This window comes from Thunnus albacares, chromosome 4, assembly GCF_914725855.1.
Source record: "Thunnus albacares chromosome 4, fThuAlb1.1, whole genome shotgun sequence".
Classification (NCBI taxonomy): Eukaryota; Metazoa; Chordata; class Actinopteri; order Scombriformes; family Scombridae; genus Thunnus; species Thunnus albacares.
This window is the reverse complement of record NC_058109.1, coordinates 30559919-30568439: the sequence shown is the minus strand read 5'-3', so window position 1 is coordinate 30568439 and position 8521 is coordinate 30559919.

The following is an 8521-nucleotide window of genomic DNA, read 5'->3' as shown; positions in this document are numbered from 1 at the left end:
CTTTAATTGCCTCTCAAATACTTCTATTGGCTGAATTAGAACCTAAATGTTTAGGTCAGTGTGCTCAGCTGTCCTTGACCTCTTGTTCCAAAGAGACGAATACAGCACAGAGATGTCATCATCAGTGCTCCTCGAAACAGAGTGCTTACCCGTGAAATATGAAAGAAATACTTGAAGTGCACTATCCTCTTGCTGAATATGAATAAACACTTTTTCAGGAGATGCCAGATGCATGCAAGGGTGTGTAGGGAGAAGCAGTGGTGGACACTGTACTCAGAGGAGTCCTATGTGGGAGGAAGGGAGTCTGATGAATGGGACGGGAGCCATTAAAGTGACATTGACAAAAAGGCAGGAAGTCAGATTATCATCTGGAGAGAAGGAAGTGTATTAGAGGTGATAGCCTTGCCCTCCGGCAGGTGAAATACAGAGATCTGGGAGGAGTAAACGGCAGGCTGGGTATTTAATCATCGGTTTTCCTCCTTGTGCCATGAGAGCCAATGGGACTGCAGGAATCAAGAAGATCTTATATTTATACCTGGACTTTCACAGCTACAGTATGACAATATAACACCATATATGCACACACATTCTTGCACACTGTTGTTGCTAAAGTATAAGTCTGGGGATTTTCTATATTTGTCTTATTATTAACAAATCCCATGAAAAATCTTAAACCAACACTGAATTGAGTCTACTAACGAGTATTGTCTGTGTAGCCAGCGTCTGATATGGTTTATTCCTTTGTTCCACAGACCTTCATCGTGGTCCAAAAACTATTAAAAATACATCAGTGAGCCACACTGTTGCACTGTTCCATCATTATTATGAACATGGCACTGCAGTTTATTTTGAGTCAATCCCACATACAACATCCTGCTGCCAGAAATACTCACTGGAGCACTAAATGTGTAATAATCTGTGGCAGAAAATAGTCCCCAACAAATGCATTATTTATTCCTGTTTCAGCAACATTTGCCTTTAAAAAAAAGAAAGAGAAAAAGAAAGAAAGAATATATTTGTCTTCAGTAGGAACCAATGTACAGAGTCCCAAGATGTTTATATTTGATAAATACATGGGGACATTATGAAATAAATAATTACATGAATAAACAGAGTAAAATATATAAATGAACCAATATATTTTGAAATGTTTAATAATGTCATTGTGAAATTCTATGATATCATTCTTATTTTCATAGTAAGTTTTGTTGCAGCTCATTTTTATTTAATTATAGAATTTTCTTTTGTTAAATTTTTAACCATATTTATTTTCTAAAAGTCTGTTTTATGTCATCATGGCATTTTTCCCATTACACATTTTTCCATTACACATAATGCCATTATGAAATAAAACAGACTTTTGAAAAAGGGCATTTGGTTGACTTTTAAGTGAATTTATTGACAGTAACAGAAATATAGAATATTGCCAGCCTTATCCTGTGATGTGACTATATCAGCCTTACACCATCAGTGTGATAATAACTGTGATCCTGTCGCTTTGGGGCAGTGGAAACAAGCTGTAAAAACAAGTCACATATCATCACCTTTTAAGTTGTTATGGTGAACATCTGGAAGATATGGAGCAATAATAGCATTCATTTGGAGTCGTGTCTCTGGCCAACCAACAAAACGTACATAAGTCCAATATTCACCCTCCTTTTATCTCTGTTTTGGTCTCTACCAACTCCTGACGGAAATAACTGCTTGTTCAGCTGCTAAATGCTCCACTCTTTGTTAAGCAGTGGACTCATCTCTACGAGTGACCTCTTTCACTTACAAATACAATATGTGAGCCATTGTAAATTGAAAAATACTGATTATAGCCACTTTAGTGTAATAAATGTAACGATGGCTCTCTTGATAATTAATTCTCTTAATATGATAATTGCATCAGTAGATTCTATTGTACAAAGAGGATGGTGTTCTATAACACTAACAAGGTCTCAAGAGTGTTAAAATCCTTCTAATTCACCACTGTGTCCCATAAATGACACTGATGGTTTCAACATTACAAGCAGGACTGCTTATATTTAGCCTTGACAAAAACAAAAACCAAATAAAAAACAGTTGAGATTTCTTAACACTTTTTCATGCATTAATCAGAGTGACAGAGTGATGGCTTTAGTTTGAAATGTTTCCAAGTGTCGCATCACCTTAGCAGCTGAGAGAGGTGTGTGTGTGTATATGTGATGTCTTGCCACGTCAGATCCAGGGACGTCTGTCAGGAGAGATATACTGTTATTCTGATTCATCCCATTTAAGCCAAAAAGCACGAAGTACAATTCTACCTTAAAGCACAGGCACAGAAATATAAATAACTGTCACAACTTCCCTTTCATAAGACTTCCTCTGTCTATAGTCATATTCATTACTGTCAGATTTGCACATCTGCCATTCAGACTGCAGCTTCTGTCAGAGAGTCAGGACAAAGCAGCTGTTCCCCTGCAGGCATATATGCGCTTAGCTATTGACTATCTTTGAGTCATTATATCAATGTTACACACAAAGCTGTATGTGTCATTGTGAGTGTAAGAAACAGGGACAGTGTTTGCCTTCAGAGCATCTTTGATCCCCCTTGTGCTGCCGTCACAGTCCATCCTATGTGTACTGCATACATGGCCTTTCAGAGGAAAAGCTTACAGTCGTTTGAGGGATAAAAAAAAGTGGAAACAAGCAAAATAGCTTTGTATTTCTTGGCTCATAGCTGATATCAAACCTGATGACTTACTGCTCATTGTGCAGATTCATCATCATGTGTAATGGTGGAAAAAAGACATTACAGGTGGAATATTTCCTTTGACCAAAATTAAGCATTGTATAACACAGAACAGGCATGAAACCTGTCCAGGCCCACAGTGCATGTGTTTCATATTAAGTCAATAACCCATTTTATAAGTTAGATACAGCAAAATGGTAGTGAAGTAAATTTTCTCTAATGTATGTGCTGGTGTAGGTGTATGAGTAGTTGGCCACTTAAGAGCCTCAAATAAAAGAGTTCTTGATAGGAAAATGCAATTTAGTTGTCCATTTATTTCCTCCATTCAACTCATGGTTTTCTGCAGTATCATCAAAGAAACAAATGCATGAACCAATAATCAATACAATAAATCAAGCTATCCATAAATAAGGTAAGAATGTAATGAAACGTATGGTCACAAGCATAACTCAAACAATAAACTGTCAAGAAGGAAACTCACATTGTAAGTAATGCATGAGGGAGGCAGGACTGGAGACACAGAGACAACTGAATGCCAGGTCTGTCTGCTCTGAACTGTACGAGTGATCAGTCTTCAACCTGAGTACATCTGAGCACACCTGGAGTCATTTACTCCAATCAGGAGGGTTACGTAAGAGGTAAATTGTCTCTAAGCCCTCTAGGGGCACTGTTCCTCAACAGCACAGAGGAAATTCACAACAGCCTTTCCCATAGTCTCAGCTAATGTGACAGAAGAATTACTAGGGGTGCTGTCCTAGTCATGGGGGTAAGTCCTGTATCAAGCAAGTTATCAAGCGGACCACTGGACTAGTGTATGTTTGATTTTGAATTTTGTTGGCTGATCTTGCATGACCATTGGGACTTGGATGTAATTTGATGATTTTTCCCACTGGCTATTTGGCCAATGGCAGTTGTGGATCCATTATGAGAATAACTGTATCCAACTCCAGGTTCTCTGACGGCTTTTCTCATTTCTGCTGTGATTGTAGAGTTGGCAGATAGTCCTAGATGAAATGGGTCCAAACTCATCAGCCAAAATTTGTCTCTGGTGCCACCTATGCTGCCCCATGAAATCTGGTGCATAAGCAACTTGAGGTAGGGAAGCGTCACGCCACCCCATCAGTAGCATGTTGGGAGTGATGGGGTCCAAGTCAGCCACATCAGATGAAGTGTATCCGAATGGCTTAGAATTGTGGATGCCCTCAACTTCAAAACAATACAGTGGCAAGAACTTACTCTGACATTGGTTGACTTCCAACAGCAACTTGGGAGAATTTGAAGAAGAGTTGATATTGGCTGAGTTTCTCTTGCAGCTCTGGCTCTACAGCTTGGAATGTCTCATGTGGCTCCCTTACAGCTCCATGGAATTTGATACCTCTATCTGAAAGTGAATCTTTTGGCTTGCCTCGCTGTGCAATGAATCTCTTGAGAGCAAGCAACAAGGCATCTGAATCCATAGAAGTAAGGAGCTCAAGGTGCACTGCTCCAGTGGTTCCCAACTTTAACTGTGAAAGGGCCAAAACAGTTGACCCCTGTAGAGTAGAAAGGAGGGCTTAACAGACAAAGACAAGCTGGTGGTAGGTTGGCCATAAGAGAAACTTTGGGCTTCGCTGATCATATGCGACAGTCAAGAAATGTAGACTGATGGCACTTAACAGCTTGTCTTCCTTGGAGTAACCAATACTGCCTGCGTATTTTAGAAAATACTCTCCCAGAGCCAGGATGGAGGAGGTGCTCATCAAAGTCTTTAACAAGCAATTTGGTGACTAAATGGGAAGGATCCAATACAATGGAGTGGATAGAGTCTCCATGAGCTGCCGGGAGGTTTCTGAGCCTTCAACCCATTCTTATGAGTCCAGTTAGTTTCTCAAGTTCAGGGGTGAGAATTTTGAGTCTACTGTTGGAAGAAACAGACTTATTTGTTTGTAAAGCCGTCAGGTCAGTGGGGAAACTATCAGCCTGACATTGTTTCAAGAGACTAAACTTGGCATCACTGTAATTTAGTACTCATGAGGTACCGTTTAAGTTGACCATTTTAAGGGTTTTGTATGTTGTCTCTACAAGATCCTTCCAGGACGTGTGCTGAGCTGGGTCAGGTAATTAAATCTGATGTTTAACAGACAGACCACATTAAGTGAGGTTTCGGAACTCAGTAAGGTCTTGCTGGGCTGAGGAATTCGGTTTTACAGGCCATGTATCAGGGGACTGTTGGAGAAAAAGTGGACCACTGCTCCAGCAACTGCGCCTTGAGAGTTCAACTAGAGATTTACCTCTCATTATATCATCAACAGGATTGTTGACTAAATCCATGTACTGCTAAGAATTGGGGTTAGCAACTTCCTGAATCTCTGCCACTCTTGTTCCCACAAACACATTGGAATGGCTTGATTCGGACTGAAGCCACTCAAGAACTTTTGTTGAATCAGTCCATAAGATGAGATGTCAAAAGTTCAAGGTCAACTCCCTTTGCTAATTGAGCTACAGCTACGGCCCCACAGAGCTCCACGTGTGGCATGGATAGTTCCTTGGGGCAACTTTGGATCTAGCTATAACAAAGCTTGAATGGTATTCACCATTGCACTCACTAAGCAGATAGGCAACTGCTCCATATACCCTTTCAGAAGCATCACAATAGATATGTGGGTTTTGATCTGGAATACTGGTTTTGTCTGCTGAACTGAGAGATGGGGTGAACAAACATTGTTGGATGTTTGAGGAACTTCTAAATGGACCATGACCTTGAAGGATCCAGCCCAATTGTGTATGCACAGCCACTGGCCCTCCCCTTTGACCACACTGCACAGGCTCAATGGGCATGACATGAGCATTGTCCGAGCCAATCAGAGCAAGAGGTCGAACTTTACTGAAAGGCTGAAGGGGAAGATCTCTCAAGTGTACATAGTGACACTGAAGAGATTGAATTGGGAGTGTCTGGTCGATGGGGTTGATTTCCTTGGCTGTGAAAGCCTTGTGTATGGTGTAACTGGTATTGGGCCTAGAAATAGGAGAGATTTCTAAATTGACTGTTTTCCCTTCAAGGTGTGTGAGGTCAGGACAAACTGTATGGAGGAAATGAAAGTAATATCATGATGTTTTAATCCTCGAATAAATAGCTTTTTCTATTCAAAACAATAATTTAGACTAACTAGTTTTTAATAAATTCCATTTGATTTACACCCTCTGTTATTTAACATTAAAGATCCCCTCCAGATATGTTTTAAGATGTATATAAAATACTCTACTTTGAATCATAGTTTGTGTTTATTGTGGTTTTTCCACAAAAAGATCAATTATCTTGTTAAAATCCTTAAAATGACATCTACACATTTCCCTCATTAAAAAATCCAGAATCTATGAATATACAAAAACTTTTACTGTTGGACACAAGATGTCTATTACTTCACTTAAAAGTCCATTCTCAGTGCATGCGCATTGGAGGCTTAAAGTTTCCATATCACACTTTTTTAATTGAATATTGTACCAAGGTGGGCTCCAAAGTAGTTGTGATGTCAGAAATGTTGCTTGTACATCCACGCCTTGTATTTTGGGTTTTAGGTGAGCATGGAGAAACTTTCCACCTTCATCAGATGAATCTTAAAGCAGATTTCTACTGTTAAACTCATACATTATGCACATACATCATTCTGCACAGTATAGCTCAAACATCCAACTGAATGAACAATAAGCATAGTTTTTGAGTGGAGGGGGACTTTTAAGCACTTAAAAGTCCCCTTTTGTCATTTTACAGAAAATAGACAGGAAATGTTGTGTGCACCTCTTTCTGATCCTTGTCTAGAAAACCAGGACCTTGTAATCCCAGATGGAGTGGAGAAGTCATTCAAGATTGATTGATTGAAAACACTTCAGAATACAACTGAGACATCACAGAAGCTGTTCTTGTACTATTTATAAATGTGTGTTAAATGTGACTCACCGAAGTGTTGGCCTCTGGTGATTTGAGGAACATTCAGGCTTCGGTCTCAGCATACCTCATTGTAATGCTGCCATTCACACTCCACACCTTAAACAAAGAATGAGGCATGATATGCAGACGTACATACTGTATTTAAATATTAACTAAACTGTCAAAGCAAATGTAAGTTACACAACATGGTAAATCTTGAGAGTTACATTATGCTAAACTAAATACTGTATTTGAGCTTGACCTACTTGAGCAACAAATAATTATTGGTCCATAGCCAACCCTGTATGTGCAATATAAAAACAGTGAAGAATCTAATTCCCTGAAAATAGATAAAAATGAAAGTACAATTTCAAATTGGCTGCAAAGATGAAGGGTGAAGGGCAATGTACTATTCCACTGCACCTTGCATAATATATGTGATGCCCTTGTACAGGGCGGAAATTGTCTTTCTAAAAATATTAGGGGAATAAAGGGAAATGTGTTTGAATGGGCAGCTGGAAATAATTGCATGCCCCTGATAACTACAACACAGCCATTCACTTTTGTGATGGACTGAGAAAATTTTTTTTTTTAAAGTTGGGGATTCAATCATGTTGGAAATGCAGTATCTTCTTTTTTATCCCACTCAAACATATTGTCCATGGTTTGGTTCAATTTATGGTACAAGGTTTATTTACACGCGCAGCACAGTACAGTACATACATTTTTCAGCTTATATCATCTTAAATAATAGTGTTGGAAAGTATGCTGCTAAATTTAAATGAATTGCTTGAATAAATTGTTAATTGGAGGTATCAAATGAGTATCAAATGAGTTTGAATGAATTTTACTAATGAACTTAGTAATGAAGATTGAGATTTTAATTCAGAAATTAACAATATACAGGCTATAGAAAAAATAGCATACTTACCAAATTACTTTGTCTTCATTACATAAACAATTCCAGTCCAAGTCAGCCTGGACTGGACAACACTCATTCAGACTTACTGGCTGTAATGTAGACATCCAGTCAATGATAAAAGGAACAACTAGATTTGACAAGATATATTCACAAAATAGTCACAGCTTTTGTTTTATATTCAAGATAAAAAAAATGCAACAAATGCAGCTTTCATCCCAGTTACTGTGAAATTCAGAAATAGCAATACACACATCGAAGTGCCTAACTGTGATATAGAAGTCATAGTGAGACTGAAATTGAGGAAGCACACTAAGACCTCTCACTGTGAATTCACTCTCATTCATTGTATGATTCATTCAGAGACACAAAAATCTGAGTAATTTATTTCACAGATAAAATGGTTGGTACGCTGGCATAATATAGCTTTATCCTGCTTGACCATGAACAGATCAGATTATTTATTTTGCAAGTCACTTAATAATTTCTTGAGCTCTGGGTCCCACTGGGATTGGCAATTCACCACAGAAAAAAAAGTTGTATAGGTTCTCTGTCACAGATACTATATCTGAAATGAATGCATAGTCAGTGGCAAAAACATAGAACCCCATGCATTTTAAATGCTACATGTTATTGGAGGGTGAAGGCAAGGACAGAACACAACAAAGTCTTTTGCCTATTGTCTCAATAGAATTTGCACTTCAGTCCTAATTCAGACTCCTTAAAAGAATTAAAGCTGTTTGAATTGATTTATGGTCACTAGGGGGCTACAAAAGCACTACAAACTCACATTGAATACGTACCTTAAAGGGTTGGTATGGCTAACATGCAAGCCTGCACAACAAGTAGGCATAGAGCAACATTAGCATTCATTTGGAGTTGTACTTCTGTCCACCCAATGAATGTGAGTCCAGTATTCACTCTCCTTTTAGCTCTGGTTTGGTCTCCATCAACTTAATAAAAATTCTAGGTCTTTAGCTGC